Source organism: Miniopterus schreibersii (assembly GCF_964146895.1).
Source record: "Miniopterus schreibersii genome assembly, chromosome: 15".
In the NCBI taxonomy this organism is placed as follows: domain Eukaryota; kingdom Metazoa; phylum Chordata; class Mammalia; order Chiroptera; family Miniopteridae; genus Miniopterus; species Miniopterus schreibersii.
The window spans coordinates 12,886,251-12,908,488 of NC_138115.1; the positions used below are offsets into that span (position 1 = coordinate 12,886,251).

General features: G+C 49.1%; 1 protein-coding gene across 1 annotated transcript in view; it reads left to right on the forward strand.

The window, feature by feature from the left end:
* The window catches only part of FAM107A (family with sequence similarity 107 member A), a 50,872-nt gene that overhangs the window by 6,612 nt on the left and 22,022 nt on the right, over window positions 1–22,238 (forward strand). The window lies entirely within an intron of this gene.

Consider the following 22,238-nt stretch of genomic DNA (forward strand, 5'->3'; position numbering starts at 1 on the left):
CACAAATGCCCCAGGAGGAAGCTACTGTTCTTAGACCAGGACACTGAGGCTCAGCAGTTGCCAGCAAGGACGTGGCAGAGTCGAGGCTGCCCTGGCATCTGCCCAGCCAGGGGCCGCTAATTCAGTCCAGGCACATTGCAGCCTTATCTCAAACCCTCCCAACCATCCAATATTCCCATTACACAGGTGAGGAAGCTGAGACCCATGTGTCAGGCTCAGGGTTCTTGGAAAGCACACAGGCCAGGGCCAAAGAGGCCTGGTGTCGAGTTGAGGCTCTGGCATTCAGTCACTGGGTGATGTCCCAGCCTCGATTTCTCGTCTGTAAAATGGGGATGAAACCAGTACCAACTTTGGTATTACAGTGTAAGGACTACGTGAGGAAGTGCCTGAAGCACCCTGGGCACATTCCTCTCTCTTTGGGTCTCAGTTTCCCCATATGGGAACTGAGGGGCTGAATTTAATGATTCCCACTGCCCCTCCCAATCATGGCAATTTTTTGGGAAGGGGTGGACACCTTTCCAGACCCTTCAATTGGAGCCCAGAGATGAGGTTCAGGGCACTGACCTCATCCCTTTGTCCTTAGCAGGACCCAGTGCAAAATGAAAATATGAGGCCCCTTGTTCAAAAGTTATTACGAATCTGCCCTGGCCAGTTTGGCTCAGTGGTTAGTGTTAGTCCTTGGCACTGACCAAGGGCACGTACCTTGGTTGCAGGCTGGATCCCTGGCCCCGGTGGGAGCGCATGTGGGAGGCAACCAATCAGTGTGTCTCTCTCACATTGATGTTTCTCTCTCCCCCCACTCTCTCTCTCTCCCTTCCATTCTCTCTGAAAAGCAATGGAAAAATTATTCTCGGGTGAGGATTTAAAAAAAAAATTATTAAAAATCATAAGACAGTGACAACAGAGGATTAACCCAAGCACGAGATCCTACAGGTCACATGCCCAGAAAGCCAGCCCAGCTCCGTCATTGGTGCCAGGCGGGGGGCATGCGTGTGGGGGGCCACATTCTTGGACGTCTGGGATTAGGCACAAGACACATGCTGGCATTGTGAGCATGGCTTTCCAAACCCCAGACTTTGCCACTCAGCCCCAGCCTCCCCTTTTTCTCCATCTGTTCACCCCCTGGATTTGAAAGCTCTGAATGTTTTCTTCCCTGGCCTGAGCAAATCGGTAAACACACTGTCTTCCCTTCACTGTGGCTTGTCCTTCCCACCTCTTCTCCCACCCTCAGAAAGACCTGGCAGGAAACCCTCGGAAAAGCTGGAGCTGACATTTCTTCCCTGGGAAGCCGGGGAGAGGGTGGGGTTGGAGAGCTGCAGGGGGCACTGGCAGCCGCTGAAAGGGCATCTGAAGGCAGGCCGAGTGACCTTTGGAAGCAGAGAAAGGATACAGTGACATCACCTATTGCCCTGCAACCGTCTCTTTCAAGATTAAAACGTTTCCTCTCCATCCTTACGGCTGGAAGCCTGGCTCAGGAGGAAAAGAAATCAAAGGAGGCTGACACCCCTAGAAACCTTCCCCAAGTGGATCTCAAATATCTACATGGGGGAGGGGCTTAGGTAACAGGGGGAGGGGCCAAACTTGTCTCAGAGCTGCAGGTGCATAACTAGGCCTCAGGTTTTACTAAACCTGGAGGATTACCAGGGGTAGCTGGGAAGGGGCCAGAGAGATTAAAAGGGGGTAAGGCTTCCTCAGGGACCCCGTGGCACCACCACTCACCCCGAGTTCCCCAGATAAGAACAAATCCCATTATGATCTCAACAGTCTCCACCACTCTGACCACAGCTGTAATTTCATGCTTAATTTTGTGGTTTCTCCATGAGGAAAGAGAGACTGCATTTGATTTTTGGCTCACCATTGTGTCCCTGGTATCTAGCACATAACAGATGCTCAATAAATTCAGGAAGGAAAGGAAAGAGAGAGGCAGGTGGGATCCCCTGAAGTAACTCAAGGGAGGGGTTGAAGACCAAGCTCATGAAAGGATCCACACAGGACCTCAGGCTGGGAGGAAGGATGTTCTTTATCCCACATGTCCCCTCCTGGCCTTCCAATAGCTTTAAGGCTTTGACCCAAATTCCCGCCTCCCTCACTCTGCCTCCACCTGCCGACCACACACACACACACACACACACACACACACTTTTCACCTGCACAACTTCCTGGCCAAATGCAAAATTCTCATTGATTGTCCATCAATCGTCCCACAAGCACAGGGTGAGCACACTGGGCCCCAGGGTCCCAGGCCCCAGAGACCAACCAGTGAACAGCACCCAGGTCCTGGCCTCAGGGTGCACAGCTTAGCAGTTGAGAAAGAAGTGACTGGGGACGACAGGGCAGGTGCCGGGTGCTCTGATGAGGAAACACAGAAGGCCCGGGCTCAGAGCGGAGCAATCAGGGAAGCTCTCGGAGGCCCAGGCTGCGATCTGAAGAATGGAGGTCAGGGGGCTGGGAGAAGCTCGCAGGGGCGCAGTGAGGTCTGTAGGGCTTGACACCTCCCGGGAACTGAGAGAATCTGTGGGTTCGCCAGCTCCTCTCCCTGGTTCTGGGGCTGGGGCTGCCACGGGGCTGGTCAAGTGGGGCCTTAACTCCCCGCGCCCCCACCTACCCCTCTGCTCGCCCAGCCACAGCACCCCTCCCCCAAAACCTCAGCTGTGCGTCTGCCTCAGACTCCTTGATCAAGAGTCTTAATTTCCTCTCCTTTCTCGATTATTCAAAGTGGAGACGAGAGAAAGAGAGAGACTGAGAGGGAGAAAGAGACAGAGACAGACAAAGACACAAAGAGAAAGCCCCCTGAGAGCCCACCGAGGAAACCCCAAGCCTGTCTTCCCCAACCTCGCCTTACCTGGCCCCCTTTGCATCCCCAGGTGTTCTAACGCCTCCAGGCAAGAAAAGGGGAAAGGAGCCAAGAGGGCAGCCTTTCTCCCACCCTCAGGCCGCAGGGGCAAATCTCCTTTCCTGGATGGTAGAGAGAGGATATTTCTTTCTTTTTTTCTTTACGTCATGCACATCCTCTTAGTCCAGGCTCCTCTGCCCACTGGCATGAAAGTCTCTGCCTCAGAGGTGCTGGGCGACCCCGGGCAACACTTTCTCCCTCCCTGGGCTCCAAGTTTCCCACCCGCCGTCAGATTTGGCAGCTGTGCTACCCATTGGGTTAGAAGTAAATGAGTCAGGGGGAGAGAAATGGGGAACCATCACCCCCAAAGGATGTAGGGCCAGGATCCTAAGCATGCAATGTCGTTAGCCCCTCTCCACTTCATGGCTGTCATGGAGTTGAATGAGATCACTGAGTTAAAGCCAGGAGGCCTTCAGATCCCTCCCACCCACGCCAAGGGCTTGCAGCCTGCACCCAAGAGATGGACCGAAACCACCCAATGGTTCAGAAGCTTAGGTAGTCACAACTCCTCTCAGGCCTCCATCTTTCTCATCTGTAAAATGGGTACTTTCTGAAGATAAAAGTAAGAATGCTTTCCAATAACCCAACTCCCACAGAAACCTCACCACACACCCAGCCACAAAGGCCAGGCGTCCCCATGCACCAATGCAAAAACCCATTCTAGAGAGGTTGAGGCCACCACTCAAGATCACAGTCAGCAAGTACAGAGCTAGGACTTGAACCCAGATACAGCTGGCTCCACGGCCCACATTCTTATTGACTTGTTTTTCAAGGGTCAGGATGAAACTGTGCATTTCAAGCCAGAATAAATCTCCACCTTGCTGGGTAGAGTCACTAGCCTGCGGTGGCTTCAGTCCCACTGGGAGCAGCGCTGAAGAAGGGACTTAAAGTTCAGAAGAATTTAATTTCCATCGTGAAAGGGTTTGGAGGTGGGGCAGGAGGGGCCAAATCAAAAGCCTGCTTTTGAGAAGGCAGAAACCCAAAAACACACCCTCCCTGGGCCCCAGGGATCCGCTTTCAGAACACTCAGTCTCCTAGGCTGACATGAACGAGGGGCTTTGTTTCAGTGAGAGATCGGATCTCAGGGCCTGGGGCAGAGAGAAAGGGCGAGGAGCGGGGACTTTTTTGTGATCTAAAAATCTAAGAGGAAGCCAAAAACAATCAGCGAGGCCTCTCCAGGGAAGCTGGCAAAGCCTGGGTTGGTCTTGGTGACACCTTGGTCCCAGAGAAACACAGGATGAGGCCTGGGATGTCCCACAAGGGGTGTCACACCCAGAGTCTGCAGCACTCAGCCAGAAACTGGGAGGTGACGCTGTTTGGAGGGACCACTCGGGGGTTTTCCCTGTGCACCTGAGCTCTTGGGAACACCTTGGGATTATTTGGGGGTATACAATGTGGCAAAGGTTCACAGCAAATGTTTGATGTAGCTTTATTTTTATTTTATTTTTATTTTTATTTTTTATGTAGCTTTAAAAGTACACCTGGTGGGCTCTTCCCAGTCTCTTCCCAGGACTGGCTCCCTCAGGTCTCAGCTTAGAGAGAGGCCTTCCCTGATCCCTCCAGCTAAAGTAACCCCATCTTGGCTCCCAGTCCTGGGCTTGCTTCTCTGAATTCACCACCATCTGAAATTACCTTCTTTGGTTATGTCTTTAACTGTTTCATATCTGGTTTTCCCAACAAGCATCTGCAAGGGCAGGTACCTTACCGGTCTCTCTCTCTCGGGATGCTCAGGGCCTAGCACAGGTCTGACATGTAATAAGTATGAGTTAACCCACAGCTACCACACAGGGAACTCGCTCCTTCATTCCACAAATATTTCCTGAGCAGCCACTTCAGAGCCAGAGGCTGCCTCAGGCCTGGGGCACAGAGGACAGCCCAGCCCCGGGGCCACTCAGCAGTTAGCGCTCAGGGAGACAGACAGCACAGGCCACCGGGAATGACTGACTGATGGCAACTAGAAAAAGGTGCCTTCCTCTCAGGCCTTCACCATCGGCTCCCAGAAAAGCGTAAAATCAAATTATATTCTCTACCATGACTAGGGCTGGATGCCAACCTGGAGATGTCCCCGAGGACCAGCTACCCCCTTCCTGACGCCTTAGTACTCTCCTCCCCACAGGCCTTCTGCCCTCCACAGCCCTGGATCTCCAACTCACAGAGATGCAGTTTCTGCCAGCCAGCAGGCTGGGGGCTTGAGCTGTCACTTGGCATCCCTGAGAAGAGCGGGTCTGACCCATGGCTCGCCAGTCACAGCCCCCAGGCCTGCTCAGGGCCACACCGTCCTGTGCAGCCTCTGCTGTGGGAAAGCACATGCTGTAAGTCCCAGGGCCTGCGAGTTCTTTCAGGCAGCACTTTCCTGGGAACCCCTGGCTTCAGTCCTGGCCCCTAGGAGGTCACACCTGAGATCAGTTCTTTTCTTTCTTCCAAAATCCCCACTTGGGTCCTTTTACATAATTAGTTTCAGGTTTTCCTGGGGAAAGAGTACAGAATAAACCGGTCCTTGCATAGCATCTGTCGCATTCTTCCTCAAAGGAGATTTCTGGATAGGTAAACAACTTTTGTATTATAATTATTAAATTTTAAAATTATTTTAACTAACTATTAATTACAAAAGACTACTTGGAAAACGTGCATATATAAGGTATAATGAAGCATGGACAGCAAACGCCCAGTATCTGACCACTTAGCTAAAGAAAAAAGCGGCTGACCATTACCTGGGAGGAACCTGGACCCCCATGCTTCCCCTTTCCTCCCTCTCAGAGGCCACCTTCCCACCGGGACCTGCTCACAGAACCCCTAAGTTCTAAATTGTTGAGAGTCCAGCTCTGCATAAATGGGATTGGTGAGTGTCGCCTGCAATTTGCTTTTTTCATTTACTGTGTGTTCCTGAGTTTCAAGCACATTGTTGCGTGTATCTGAAAGGTATGTGCAAGGTCGAATGGTGTTTAATTGTACAAATATGCCACAATCATCTATCCGCACTACTGCTGGGGGCACTCAGGTTGTTCCCAGAGCCTCGTTATGGAAATGCTGCTGTGAGCTCTCTTGTGCATGTCCCGGGGCGTCCGTGTGTCTCCCAGGCGTGGATCAAGAAGGGCTGCTAGGTCTGAGGGCACACGCACTCTCACCTTTGGGGAGGCAAAACCACCTCTACCCTCAGGGTCTCCGCTGGGCCTGGGAATTACATGGATCTAAGACAGATTAACAGGAAAAAGCTTACAGATTTTTCCTGTACATGCGAGTCCCCACAGGAGAATGAGCGCTCCCACAGGGGATAGGCCCCAGTGCTATGTACCAGGCTGAACAAAGAACAGCAACTGAGGAAAGTAAATGAAATAGATGGAGAAACTACCGGAGGATAAGAGATATTTTAACAAGGTCTGTTCACGCCGACTTCTCGGCCTCAGTTCCCTGTGTCTGGTGATAAGGATGTTTCTTTCCTCCTCTTACAGGGGAGTCTTATCTCCTGCTTTCAGGAAGAAAGGGGAGGTCAGAGCACCCTTCTTACACCTGTTGCTTTTCAAGTGTCTTTAGTTCAAAGTAACCCTTACACCAAAGCAGCACATTTGAGGGAGGCATTTTTCTACCATCCTTCACAGCTTTACTAGAAAAAGCCAAACTGGTGATAACAGATCACCCTCCCACCGGCAGGCACTGGGTTCAGCTGCCCCACATTCTTACTAACATTTTCTATTTTTCAAACATCTTCACTGTTGCAAAGCTCATAGATGTATCCTGGTATCTCATTATAGTTTTGCTTTCTTTTTTTAATAACAGAAGACTTGATTTAAAAGATATATTTAAAAGCCCGTAAATTTTTTTCAAGCACTCATGGAGCATTTACAAATACTCCACATTATAGGTTCTAAAATAAACCCAACTACCAAAGAATCGATATCAGACACCTCGTAGTGTGTGTCTACAACATGATTAAAGGTCAAGAACACAAATAAAAAGGAACCAAAATATGCTTGGAAGCCCTACAACACTTGTAAATTGACCAAAGAAGATATCAAAACAATATTTAGACTTGAATGATAATAAAAATACTATATATTGAAATGTGTGGGATGTTTCAAATGATATTTAAAGAAAGTTTATGCAGAAAAGCCTTAATGCAGAGAGAAAAGAAGGCTGAGATTTAATGAGCTAAATGTCAAAGTGAAGAAGTTAGTCAAAGAACAATAGAATCGAGCCAAAGAATGCAGAAGGAAACAATAAGAGAATGGAGCAGAAAACAAATGTATAATAATAAAAATAAATATGGCCAAAAATTGGTTCTTTTTAAAAGATAGTAGAGAATGATATAGCTGACTTTATGCCTGTAAAATTGTAAACTTTCTAGAAATATCTAGAAAATACTGTTGAACAAAATTGGCTTAATGAGAAATAGAAAACCTGAGTAGTTAATAACATTTAAAGAAACTGAATCATGAGTTAATCTTTCCACAAAGAAACCGTAAGACTATCAGGGTTTATATATATTTTTAAATCCTCACCCAAGGACATGCTCATTGATGAGAGAGAGAAACAGACAGACAGACATCGATGTGAGAGAGAAACATCGATCACTTGCCTCCTGTATTATCTCTAACTGGGAATCGAACCCGCAACCTTTTTGGTACATGGGACGACACTCCAACCAACTGAGCCACCCACCGGGCAAGACTATCAGTTTTATAGGTTAATTCTATTAAATTTTAAAGGAATTTGTTAATTTGGTTTTATAAAAAGTCTCCTAGATAATAGAAGAAGAGGGAACACTTCCCACCTCATTTTATATATAATAATATAACTTTGATATCAAAATTAAATGAAGACAGTGAAGGAAAAGTAAATGACAGGCTAATTCACCCATGAACATTGATGCAAAAAAACCCTAAGCAGGGCTCCAAAATCCCACCCAGGATCCGGGGGCACTGGACCTATCTCTAGCCCACGTGCTCCAGACATCTGTCCGAGAGTCTAGTCCAGGCCAGAGCAGCGGAAGGGCTCAGGTCTGAACCAGCCGGCCACGGGTCCCTCTCCTCCGAATCCTGCCATTCCAGAGTCGGGCCAGAGTCAATGGAAAGTTCCAGTCGCAGTTTTTCCAGGGATATCTCAGCCAGGTTCAGCCGGGTGAACACTAGAGAGAGGGAGGACGTCCAGGGTGACTTCGCTGGCCCAGTCTGCAGGCACTCCTCTGGCCCTGGCCTGCTCTGCCCACAGCCAGGAGCCTCCCACTGCAGAGCCTTCGCCTGCCTCCCCGGGAACCAGAGGCTGCAGGAATCATGGCACCTGCAGGAGCTGAGCCAGAAGGCTGTCAAATGTGACATGAAGACCTCGGACTGGCCATGAGGACTGAAGCTTCCTGCCTTCTGCCTCCTGCCTGGCAAAGAATCCACCATCCCAGGGCAAGGACATAGCAGCTGTGGAGGCTGAGCACCTTCGGAGGGATGGGGAGGGACAGAGGCAGGGCCTAGTCCAAGCTCACCTCGCACAGGGAGGTAATGGCCCTGGGGTACCCAACCTTAGGAAGGAGGCATCAGGGAAGGCTTCCCAGAGGAGGTGCCATCTATGCAGAGCCCTGGAGGGGGCCAGGCCAAGAGGAGGGTGACAGCATTCCAGGTGGAGGGAAAAGAGACCTTGTTACCATTCAGGTCACTGTAGGCAACTCTGAACAGGGGTGAATGCTGTAGGACTGAGAACAGCAGGGTCCAGAGGTTGATGGGGCCTGCAGAACCAGGCCAAGGAGCTTGGCATGGGAGGCCTGAGGTCAACAGTTGGACTCAGTTCTAGCCGAGCATTAGGAGCCCGGGCCATGAAGTCAGGAGAACTGTGGTTTGACTCCTGGCTCCCCTACTCCCTAGCTTTGTGACCTTGGCCATCTCCTTGATCTCTATTGGCCTCAGCTTCCTCATCTGTGAAATGGGTTCATAAAAGAACCTATTGAGCATAATACTTGCCCCATAGTAAGAGCTCAACAAATGGCTACTATTTATCTTGTTATTTGATCTGGCCAAAGACTTAGTCGCTCTCTTGGGCTGGAGTTCAGGGACAGTCATGACTGGCGACGTGGACCTGCCAGCCGTCAGCAGTATGTGTCCTTCCAAAAAGACTATAACTGAAGCCCAGGAGTGGAGGGGTAACAAGGGAATGGGGGGAGAGCGATGGAAACAGATCCCTAAACTCCACCCACTGCCAAAGGATGAGAGTGGAGGATCCGGCAGATTCGCTGCCTCGGAGGGAACAGATTCCGTACAGCTGCTACTCAATCAAAACAACCCTGACCCCACCCAGTGCTTAAAGGTGGGCGACAACAGGCAGGAGGGGAAGGATTATAGGCGATTTGGTGTTTTCCTCTTTATTTTCCAGACTTTCTGCAATACTCCATTTTTATCATTTAAAAACGTAAACTTTGGTCCTGTCACTTTTTAAAAAACTTTTTTATTCTTTATTACTTAGATAATACATTTTTGTAGAAAAATCAGACAATACTGATCAGAAAAAAAAGAGGAATAAAATCACCCATCATCGTTCCATCCAGTGTAGCCACAGCTAGCACGCGGTGTGATCCTGGCAGACTTCGCCCAGCCCAGCCACCGCCGTGCTGTTAGCTGTGTGACACTCCGCCAGAGGTAATGTGTATCCTTTCCCATCAGTACTTCTTTCATGGATGCATAGCGTTCCACTAATTTGGACAGGTCACAGTTTGCTTGGCCAATCCTTGATTTGGGGATATTTAGGACTTATTTTATTCTTTCACATCCTAGTAGATATATTTTGGTGCCCATCCTTTGTCCTTTCCTTGGGATAAATCTCACGTTTTGGCTCATGAGTGGGTTTCTACAGAGTTGGATACAAAATGCTGTGTGCACATGAGGTTGTGCAGACTTTCCAAGAAAAGGGAGCATGGCCATGTCAGATCCTTAAGGGAGTTCGTTTCCCGAGTCGAGAACCTCCACTGCAGAAAACGCAATCTGCAGAATGTGACTTGTTACCTCCCTTTCTTCATTCTCATACAGAGCACTTTGGCAACTCAGACCACAAGGCTTCAAACAGCTTCACATTTCAGGGAAATAATAATTTCCCATGTAATTAGTAATTATTATGTGCCAGGCACTGTCAGAGTACTGTACATGTACCATCTCACAAAACTCCAGGAAGTCGGTGCCACTGTTATCCCCATTTCACAGATGGGAAGCTGAGCTCAGAGAGGTTAGGTGCCTTGTCCAAGGTCACACAGCAGGTCAGTGGTGAATCCAGAAGCAGTGCTCCTGCTTCTCCCGACCAAGCTGTCAAGGCCCTGGGCTGAGTTTCCATCAGGGACCTGCGTGTAAACAGATGCTGCAGAAATCAAGAGTATCTACCTATTGGAAGGAGCCATCCAGTGAGCAAACGACACATTGGCCTGGCTGGTCCTGCAGCTACAGTGGCTATACCTCCACCTGCTCAGAACAGCACTCTCTTTGCAAGTACAAGGTTGGCTGTGAAAACCCTGCTGGTCGAGCCTAGGAGGGAGAAGTAGAGTGGATGGAGTGGATTTGGGGGGCTTTGGGGCAGGACCCCTCTGCCCTGCCACCTCCTTTCACATTGGGGCCCATGTCTGCAACGGCCCAGGCCAAGGGCAGCATTATCTGGCACAAAGCAGCCAACTCCAAATACCGGAGAAGGCCAGAGTTTGCTTGAGCTAAACCAGCCCCACTCTGCTCACCACTCAAGTGGAAAGGAAGGTGACCCTTGGAAATTCAATATATCCTCTGGGAATACCAGTGATAGTTATTAAAGGCTGGATTTATTGAGCACTCTCTATGCCCCATACCTATGCTGGGAGCTTTATGTTATCTAATTTCACCCTCTCAGCAACACTTTTCTTATCCCCATTCTCCAGATGCGAAACTGAGGCTTAGAGAAGTTAAGCGATGACAGAACTAGGAGGTGTCAGAGTAGGGATCGAGACAGTCTGACCCCAGAATCCACAGCCTTCTCCCTCCACCACTCAGTAAACTCAGGGAACTTGGAAAAAGTTCCAAATTTGGGCTTCTACCACCAGACAGTGGGCTCCCCGGGGGCAGGGACAAGGCCTGCCTCATGCTGACACGCTGAGCCTCATGGATGAGGGATCCTGCATCGGACAAATCTGGTATAAAGTCCCTGTTTGCCACCTGCCAGCTGTGTGATCTTGGGAGAGTTACTTAACATCTCTGAGCTTCAGTTTCCTCACCTGTGACTGGGGATTCGAGAGGCCTGTGGAGTTTGGCGGCTGCACGCAGCAAGATGATTCAGTACAGCATCCGGCCCCACTGTGGTACCTGCTCAATGGAAGTGGTTACCACGAGCACTGTTATTTCCATCCTGCCAGTGATTCCGCTGCTGTCTCCTCGGGTTCATTACAAATCAGAGTCTCCAAAAGGGAAGGGCCTCAGGCTGTCTGGCTCCCAACTCAGAATGATGATGATGTAATAGTCGTATCTGAGGCTACGTTGTATTAACTGCACTCTATATGCCAAGCTCCAGATCTAAGCGCTTTACACATTAACTGGTCAAGATGTAGCCATGGGAGAGAGCAGCAGCTTCCCCCTGAACCCCCAGGGAGGGGATACGGGGTCAACAAGCCATGCCCAGGCCAGCCTCTCTGTGCACCAGGCCGGCTGGAGGGAAAGGTCACAGGTATCAGGGGACTCCAGGCCCCACCTTTGGCCCCACATCCATGTCTGGGACCTGCAAAATGGCTTTCCTACCTTGGGCCCCCTCAGGTGGCTTTGAGTGGGAACTCAGGGTTAGGGGTTGTCGCCAGAGGGCTGGAGACACAGAAGGAGAATGGGCGAGGGCACTGGGGACCCAGGGCCTAGGACTAGAGCAGTGCTCAGTAAAGGTTTGGAACTGACTCCAAATGCGGGCTCCATTTTTAGAGCACAGTGGCTCATATTGGGCTCTACCAGCCATTTATTTTATACATGCATAGAAAGAAAGACTGAAAGGATATATACCAGATGTTAAGCTTGATTATCTAATTGGGGAGGGGCAATGGGGGCCTGTAGTGGTCATCTCTGTGGGTCATTTCCTTTTTTTTGCACTTTCTAATTTGTCTATAATGAGCAAGTATTAATTTTATGCTCGGATTTTTTGTGAGTTTAGAACTCAACCCATTTTACAGAAGAAGAAATGAAGGCCCAGAGGGGTTAAGCCGTTTGCCCAAGGTCACATGACAAGATGGGGGTGGCTGGGACAGACTCCTGTCTGCCATCCCATTCCCTGCGCCCCCTAGGAACTCAGGCCCTCAGGACTGGGGCCACCTCGTGCTCTTGCCTGGTGGGGCCTCCTTCCTCCTTTTCCCAAGACCGTGCCCTGAAAATGCCCCTGCCACCCCCTCCCCATCTCCTGACCCACTCCTCTGAGAGAGGGATCCCTGCATATCCCAGGAGAGTGGCCAGTGGAAAGAAATACGTGTGACCCCCACACACTCCAGCTCCATGGACCTGAGGCTTATTCATGAATAAAAGAGTGCTCAGGCTATTTTGGGCACCTGTAATTTTCTACTTGAATAACCAGGGAAGTGGCTGCCTGCCCACTTCTCTGCCCTGCCCGCAGCGCCGGAACCGGGGAAACGCGATCTCCCCCAGCGTAATGAGATCCGGGGCCAGGCCTCACTGCTGATTTCCTTGGCTTTGCCCCGTTCCAGAAAACCCAGTATCCCCCAGGCCACCTCCATGGGAGGGAGAATCCAGGCCAGGTTTGGAGGCCATGGACTAGGTGGTTCCTTCCAGGTGCAGGAGGCAAATCCCAGCTCTGCCACTCGTCAGCTGTGCACTGTGAGCAAGTGACTCAACCTCTCTGAGCCTCAGTTTCTTCATGTGTAAAGTGGGGATAATTACACTACCTTGCGTGTTCGGTACAGGGGAGGGGCCTGGAACTTAGGCCTGTTGTTGATGCTGCTGCTATGTCAGGCATGAGGAAGGGGCTGTTCTGGAAAGAGCCCCACATAGGATTCTCAGGCTGTCAACTGGTTCCTCTGCTGCCTAGCTCTGGGGTCTTGCATAAGTCAGTTCTCCCCTTAATTATTTTAAGCAAAATTATTTTTTCTCCTTTTTTCTTTTGTTAACCCTCACCTGACGATGTTTTTTCCATTGATCTTTTAGAGAAAGTGGGAGGGAGGGGGAAGAGACAGAGAGAGAGAAACATCGGGTGAGTGCTCCATCTGGGGCCAGGGATCGAGCCTGCAACTGAGGTGTGTGCCCTTGACCGGAATTGAACCCGTGACCCTTCAATCCGAGGGCCAATGCTCTAACCACTGAGCCAAACTGGCTAGGGCCAAAATTTCTTTTTTTCTATTTACCAAAGTAATCCATGATCACTGTTAAAAATTTAGAAAAATGAAAAAAGTTTAAAATCATGATAATCCTTAACTGCTACTATTTATTGAGCACCTACTCTGTTCCAGGCCACATGCTAGGCGCTTTCCATTCACTAGCTCTAATTCTCTCAAATCTGTACCTGTTTGAGAAAACTGGGCTCAGAGAGGTGATGTGACTCACATAAGGTCACACTGCTGGTAAGCAGGGCAGAAATCAAACCCGGGTATCTCACTCTGCACAGCCCACTGCACTGGTTTTCTATTGTGGTATAACAAATTACCACACTCTGAGGAATCTGTGGGAAGAGGGGGAGCTGCATAGACAATAGGACCCCAGAAGTCTGTGTGGGGGTCCCCAAGACCCACAAGTCCTTGCCCAAAGCCTGGGCTACACATGCATAGGGTGAGGCTATCCAAAGTTTGCCAGAGAGAAGCTGTTAGGGGCTTGAGAGTGAACTCACTATAGGTCAAGCAGTGCTGGAAGTCATGGGAGAGACCTTCATCCCAGGCATCAAGCTGAAACACCAGAAAGACCATGTCTTAGGAGTGAGGATCACACTCTAATGTAAGGGCTGCTCTAGATCTGCACTACTGAAGCCTAAAGCCAAATCCTTCGAGATCCTTAGAGGACAGAGTTTGGAAGTGAGTCCTGCCAAGTTAGGGAGGCTTGGGCAATGGCTTGGACTTTGCAAGAATCCTCCCTAACAAAGTATAAAACTAAGCCCACGGGATTTCAAAGGGATCAGCCAGTAATTGTACTGCCTGCTAAAATAAAATTTAACACTCTTCAGAAGAAAACAGAATCCAGAGTCTCTATAACATACCACACACCATATATAGTATACGACCAAAAGTTTCTAGACCTGCAAAGACACAAGAAAATGTGATCCTTAGTCAAGGAGAAAAAAGGCAGTAGAAACTGACCCAAGATAGTCCAGAGGTCAGATTTAGCAGATGAAGATGCTAAAGCACCTAATGCATGATTTGGCACATAGTAGATGCCCAGTAAATGCCAGCTGTGCATCTCCATTTGAGCAAAGTAATCATCTGTCCCCCAAAAGGCTTTGAAACCCAAAGATGGATAAAGGGAAATGCACCCAGTCCTCATACACTGAGTTCCTACTGTGTCACCATTCAGGACTCAGGGGCAGGGGCAGGTTGGCGGCGGGGCTGCCTTGTGCAGTTATGAGAGAGAGAGATGAATCATGAGGCCACCACTAACTGTGTGAGTCTCTCAACTCCTTGTGCCTCAGTTTCCCCATTTATATAAGGGGGAGGGTGGGCCCTTGGTTCCCAGGGTTCTGAGTGTGTCTAGCATAGGAACTGTTTTCAGCCAGGATATGCTAGGAGTTGGGGCCTTAAAGAAACAGTCAGAGAAGGAATTGGATCTACTTCTAATACCTTGGACGAAACACGTGCTAGGATGTCTCTCTCTCAGGTATAATACATGGGGCTGTGGGCAGAGCCTGAGCTCATTTCCAAAGGAACCTTTCTTGAGAAATATCTCCTAGCAACCAGCTCCACCAACAGACAACCTTCAGGGACCTCTGCAGAAACACAAAGGCTTTTTGTGGCTCCCTTCTTCAAAACCCCAAGTAGAACTGCTTATCAGCCAAGATGCTAATGTGAAACACAGAAAGTAGATGGAGGGGCACTTGATGGGGCACCTGGTGGGACAGGGGATAATGGGAGGATATCCACCCACATCCTCAATCTCCTTACCCTCTGAGAAATTGCCAGCAGTCTAGTTTCAGGGCCCAGAGCAAGGGCTTCAGACCTGCGTTCAAAACCCAGCTCTATCTCTCACTAGCTGGGTAACCTTAGGCAAGTTATTTAGCCTCTCTGAGCCACAGTTTTCCCATCTGTAAAATGGGGCTAATAATATGTAGGAGGTCGTGCTCCACCTGGATCCCCTTTACTGGTCCAGCACACCCATCCCCCAGTTGCTGTGAGCGTTGGCTGCTAATAGCTTTACTCTTCTCTGAACAATTGCCCTTGGCTGATGGGAGGTGCCTCTCAGAGACCTGGGAGGTTGACCCTATCTCCCTGCATATCCCTTCTCATTGTCCTATAGCCAATGACCCGCTGATACGGAGGGATGAAGGCCCAGCCTCTTTGCCTCAAAGTGGAGCAGTGCTGTGGTGGTGGGTACAGTCCAGTGCTCCCCATGGGGTCAGGCTGAGACTAGGCCTCAGCTGAACTCACGTCTTTGCTTAACTCCTCTCCCCTCTCCATCCTTCTTCCCTCCCTGACTCCTTACAGATTTCCCACGAGAGCTCTCCCTCAATACATCACTTGCACCAAGTCCCCATTGCAGGCTCTCCTAGAAAATGCAAAGACATGAAAGCGCCTGTGTCTCAGGCCACTGTGAGGATCCAAAGAAAAAATGCTCATGAAGTCCCAGCCAATGCCTGGCACGCAGGGTGTGCTCAGTGCATGGACATCACTACCCTCCTCCTCCTCATTACTATTGTAATCAAAGACAGTCCGGGTCAGAGGGGCGCCTAATGCGGACGGCAGCTGGGGAGAGTCTTGCATTTAGACTGGCTAACACAGGTGAGACAGAATTATCAGCTTCCTAAACTAAAATGTTAACAAATTATTTTTGCTCTTATAAAAACAATACAAGTTTATTGGCAAAAGGAAAACCTTCAGGAAATTTAAAGAATTACAAAAATGAATTAATGACTAAATGGATGGAAAAAATTCCCCACCACTTGAATATAATCACTGAGGACATTTTCATTCATATCTTTCCATTTTCCACATAAATTCACATAATATACATATATAGACACACATATACACATATCTCTACATGCAAAGATTTACATTATTTACACATGTAACACCATATGTGTGTATATATGTAACACTAAATTTAGAGCAAAGCATTACATATGTAATAATACATATAACCAATTTTGTTTCCAAAAATAGAACCACAAATACTATGCTATAACCTGCTTTTTCCTGCTTGATTTTCATATATAGCAGGTGGGCATCTTACGTGTTAATAAACACAAGTCGACAGCATCCATTTTAGCCACAGGTTGCTATCTTTTACGGCGAAAACAGTTTGTTTAACCAATTCCCTATCTCTAGACATGTACCTATTGCCAACCTTTTTACTATTATGAACATTGCTGGTTAGTGCCCATCTTTGACCACATACCTTGGTGCATTTGTCCATTTATTTCCTTCAAGCCTATTTCAAGAGGTGGAATAGTATAGGCATTAGATTGCCCACGTTTCCTACAGGCTGACGGCACTATCCACTCCCTCCACGAGTGCACCTGCGTGTCCATTTCCCCACACTAGGTATCAACACTCCAACAACAGGTATCGTTTTGTTTTAATTTTTGCCAATCTGATAGGTGAAAAATAATACTCCATTGTTGCTTGAGTTTGCATTTCTTTGGTTTCTGGGGAGGCCAACCATCTTTTCTTACGTTTGTGGGCTGTTTGGATTTCACCTGCTGGGACCAGCCATTGTCCAGTCCTTGGCCAGGCCCTTCTGGGTGTCTCCTCCATTCCCCATTCCCCACCCAGAACCACAGGCTATTATTTCATAAGTAACAAAGTCTCGCTTCCCACAGGATTGGCCTCTGGAAAGGAGAGTGTTGGCCTTCGACCCCAGCAGCCAGCCAGAGCTGGGGTTAGTGGGGATCCAGTTCCTTGACCTCCAGATGCCCCCTGGCCAAATCCCCTCTCCTGGCCCTGTCCACATCCCTATACCCCAGAGACTTTCGAAACCAGAGCTGCTTAAAGAAAAAAAATCTGTTTTCTGAAAAATTCCAAGCCCACCCAACAAATACATTCCAGGGGTGATTGTTACCATGACTTAAGAAGTCTTTTCAGAAGAACATACTAGAACATTCCTGTAAAGTTCAGTGCTCCTGAGAGGTTTTAAATGACATTGTACATATGTGAAGACCTATGACAGTTGAAAATATCCCAACCGCTGACCCAAGGATTCTGCTGGGTGGGTGCTCATTGAAGCACCACTCACAATAGCAGAATAAACGGTTGACAACCTACATGGCCCTCAGTACAGACCTGCAAAATTAGTCATGAATGACCTTCACCAGGAAGCACTGTTTGAACAGGAAAATAGTGCGGTGTATCTGAATGTGCACATGTGGGAAAATGCCCTCGAGATGTCTAAAAGTGACAGCAGGAGTTAAAGAATAACGCTTTTAGGGTGTCCCTTTGTGCTTTTCAGAAGGGTAGATTGGGATTGTTCTAGGTGTTTATGGAAGTGAAGACACATCCTGGGTGGGGGCATAGGAAACTACTTAGAGTGGTTTTATCTGGGAGGGGGTAAAGTATTTGGAAATTTTTAGGTCGCACTTTATACCCATCTGCATTGTTTAAATTATTATCATAAATATGATTTATCATTATGTAATGAAAAACTTAAAAGTTTAAAAGTGAGCCCATAATCCATAATAGTAATTGTGATAATGGAATGACCACAGGACAGTGACCAGACACACACACACCCAGCACCAAAGAGAGTGACAACTCTGGGGAAGGGGGGAGGTGGGCATTGAGAGTGGACAGTGAGCGGAAAGGCCACTTTTAAATTTATATGCAGCTGGGTTGTTCTGAATGTTTAAAGTAGCAATGGATTCATCTATCACTTGTGTGAACTATTTTTACAAGCTTTTAAGGAGAATTAGCCCACCCACCAAGTCCAGGCGAGGAGAGGAAGGCGCCCCCTGTCTCCCGTTGGGGGTGGCCCCCTGCCCAGGGCCTCGGTGGGGGTTCTGGGCCTCCGAGGCCCGCGGGCTGGAAGGAAGGGCACAGTGAGAAGACCCTGAGGCGGGGCCCAGGGAGGCTTCCTTTGATGGAAGACGGTGCCCTCATTCCTGCGCCTCGGCGGAGAACCCAACACCAGTGTGATGTAAGTGGACCCCTGGAAAGGAGCAAGTCCCAGGGTTTGGCGCCTTCTCCAAACAGTGCCTTGTGTTTTAAAGGAAGAATTGGGTTTGAGTCTCTCTGTCCCTGGGGATTAAAGAGGGGGAGGCAGCAGTTGTCCCTCAGACAACACGGTGGCTTTGTGAGAATCAGGAGCTGAGGCAGAGGCTCAAGGAGAGCCCTGTGACACCCGGTGGCCGAGGGCTTAGGAATGGGGAGCAGGAGGAGGTGGCAGCAGCCAGGGTCCATGTTAAAAATACTCTGCCTTTAAAAGTTAGGTTGGTGGGGAGGCTGGCCCAGCTGACCCCATGGAGAAGGGTTCCTTAACCTCTCTGAGCCTCAGTTTCCTTTTCTGTATAAAGAGGTGCAGGCTCTTGCCACTACGTACCTACCCATGCACACACATGTACACCCCCCCATTTGTGAGAGTGGTATTTTTTTTTATTAGTACTTTTCCTCCCACCTTCTAAGTTCTTCTGGCTGGGCTAATAACCAAATTAAAAGAGACAGATTAACAGGAGAAATCCAAAAGATTAACAGGAGAAGTCAAAATTTAATGCATGTGCATGGGGAATTCACAGAGGCATGATAAATCCATAAAAATTCCCAAAGACAGTGAGGCGACATTGGGTATATGAGACATTTTGGACAAAGGAAAATGGGGTGGGGGGGGCCAAGGTATTAGATTTCAGAAGTGAGAGTGGGCGATTTACTTGCCCTGCGGCTCCGAGTGAGACTGCCTCATCTGATTGCAGCGGGCCGCTTGTTAACTGTGTGTCTTACCCTCTCCATGCTCCCTTCCTCATCTGTAAAACAGGAACCCCACTCATCCCTAAGCTCAAAGGACCGTTATGAGGCGTAAGTGAGACCATACGGGGAAAGTCTCATCACAGTGCCCAGCTACAGGGCATGCTCAATAAACATTTGCTAAAATTACTAACTTGGTTTTCCTTTACTAAGCACCTATGTGCCAGCAATTATGCCAGACATTGAAGACATCCCTGAATAAGTCACAGTCCCTGCTCTCACAATGTTTACAATTTAATGGGGAGGGGGGGTAAAAAAAGACACCCAGAGACACATCTCCCTCTGATCCACTCCAGGTTACAAGGGTAAATACTCTAAGATCTTACCTCAGCTCTTCCGAAGTCAGAATTCATGCCCATCTATGTTCATCTAAGCTGTGATTTTGCTAATACCTCCTGCATCTCCGCCATCAGTCCAAAGCACCGTGCACAGAAGTGACCTCAATGTGTCCGGAACAAAAATCTATGTTGTGAAGATACCAAAAGCACAGCACATACGTCGACAGAATCACTGTTGACAGTGTCTACTCTAGCTAAACATCCACGTACCCAAGTCCACGGCTGGGTGTCTGCCCAACAGAAACCACACTGTGTTTACACAAAAATTCATAGAAAGGTGCTCACAGCAGCTTTATTAGTCAGAGCCTCAACTGGAAACCACCCCAATGTCTGTCCATGGGAGGACAGACATCCACGCTGCGATGCAGCCGAAGGATGGGCGCCACTCAGCAATAAAGAGAATGAACTGCTGACACAGGCAACAACAGTGATGAACCTCAGACACGCTTTTGAGTAAAAGAAGCGAGATCCCAGAGAGTAAATGTTATGATTCCGTGTATATGAAGTTCTAGAACAACAGACGGATCTATGATGATAGGAGTCAGAATATTGCTTACTCTGGGAGGTGGGCACCGACTGAGAAGGGGCTCAAGGGAGCTGTGTGGGGTACCGGGGTGCTTTACGTCTTGATCTCGGAGGCGGCTGTGTGGGTGGGCACGTGCGGAAAACTTCACAGAGCTGCGCCCTCGAGACTAGTGCACTTTGTGGATGTGCCCTATACCGCAATTTTTAAAATGTTTACAAACAAGGTCCGTGGTGTTACTTGGTGCATGCGTCCCGTGGGGAAGACTGAGGGCGATGTGTGATGGGTCCACGGTCTCCCTGACATGTCTCAAATAGAGGCATCAGCCTCCAGGGGGGCAGCGGAGCAAAGCGAAGAGGAACGGATAGGCTCCTGGAAGGTCACCAAGGTCCAACCTCAGGAACATGCCCTCAACAACGGGGGCACAGGAAGGAAGCAGGTGGTGGCCACAGGAAGGACAGGAGAAATACAAATGTCTTTGGCTTCATCCAACATTGGGTTGTGTTCAGCCATAGTTGAGTATATTGTATAACATACACTAGCATCTCCTCTGGTATTGTATTGTGTGTGCTAATGCTCACTACTCAAAATTATAATTAAGCCAGCATCTTCCAATCCCTAAATGCTGTAAACAAATGAGAATTGGCTGCATTTCTCAGTACAGTCCTTAGAAAAGACTATCAATTACCTGTAATACGTCAGCAAAGATCCAGGTGGCTTTTCAAATTAGCTTTGCCTTCTCAAGGGGTTGCACGCATGTGAGCGTTTTCTCGCTCACTGAGCTCCAGTCGTGAAAGGGACAGAGGCCTCTGCCTTGGTCACTGAGGTTTTACTGGACATAGGTGGGCCTGATTTTCCAACAAGTCTTTCACACAAAGGGGTTGGCGGCCATGGCAGGGACAATGCTTTGAACTGGAGCTCTGGGAGCTGCTCCTTAAGCAGTTCTGGCTTTGTAATGCTAATGTCGCCCTTGGGACCCAGCCCCACTTCCCAGGTGGGGAGATGTGAGAAGAAGCTTGGAGCTCCTTAGAGCCCTCTGAGCAGGTCCTTTTTCTACATCCTGAAATTTTCTTTCACAGATGGGGTTACTGGTCCTCTTGATACCTTTGTTAAAAACCACAAAAGAGGCTTGGCCAAATTCCCAAAAAACACCTCCCTCTTCTATGGCCTCCTTGGTGGCAGAGCTCAAAATGGGAGCACCCCAGGGGACCGTCAGGGCCTCAGCTCTTTCTATCCACCGTGAACAATCCCTGAGGAGGCCTCCCTCCGATCTTACTCTTTGTGGAATTAGCCACTTTCCCTATATAGCCCAGAGCTCCCCATCAGGGTGCAGTCATTCATTCACTCATTCCATTCATTCTTTCAATAAATTGTCAGTGGGCATCCAATCCAAGCCCAGCTCTGGGCTAGGCCCTGGAGAGAGAGCTGCGAATAGCCAAGTACAGGCTAGTTGAGGAGATAGGGCTCACACAATCATAATTCGGTAGTGAATATTAATATAAGGGAAGTCTGGGGTGCTGCAGGAGCACACGATCAAGGGGACCTCCTTGAGGAAGTGGCATTTCAGCCCAGACTACAGGATACGAAGCCAGGCAGGGCTGGGGAGTGAGTCCTGGGTGGCGGAAACAGCTTGTACATTAGCGGGGACTGAGAGATAGCAGACTTCCAGGAAGGCCAGCGGTTCTTAGGACTGGAGTATGGGAGGTGAGGGAAAGGAACCCCATTTCCTCGCTGGCCTTCCCTCATATGACTGCCCCCCCCCGTCCCCTCCACTCCAGCTGCCTCGGCGACCTTGCTGCTCCCTGAACATTCTGGCGCCAGACTCAGGACCCTCGCTCTTGCTGTTCTCTCTCTCTGTGACACCGTCCCCCAAGACAATCTGTTTGGCCAACTCCCCCACTTCCTTCAAGGCGTGTGCTCACCTCTCGCCTCTCAGTGGGACCCTCTGAGCAGCCATTTACTGCCACATATTGCCCGTTCTCACCACTAACCACCCCACACACTCTAATGTTCCTTCATTCCACAGTGTCACCTTCTAACATACTGTTGACTTCGCTTTTCATGACTGTCTATCTCTCTCCCCCACTAGAACGTCAGCTCCACAAGTTCAAGGACCTTTGTTTTCTTCCCTGAAGCATCCCGAGCCTTGAACATTGGAAAAAACAAATAGATGAGATTTGAGAGGCTGGCGGGGAGGGTCCGGGTTGCAGAGGCCTTGAAGGCCGGGAGAAGGCCTGTGAGTTTGATTCCAAGTGTAAAGGGAAGGCACCAGAGGGTTTTGAGTAGGGCAGGTCAGGGACTGAGTTACATTTTAAAAGCTTGTTCTGGAGTCTGTGTGGACCACAGCTGGAAGGAGAGCAAGCTACTGTAGGCATCCAGGCGTCTGGCGGTGGGAGCTGGGCTAGGGCGGAGGCATCGGGAGGG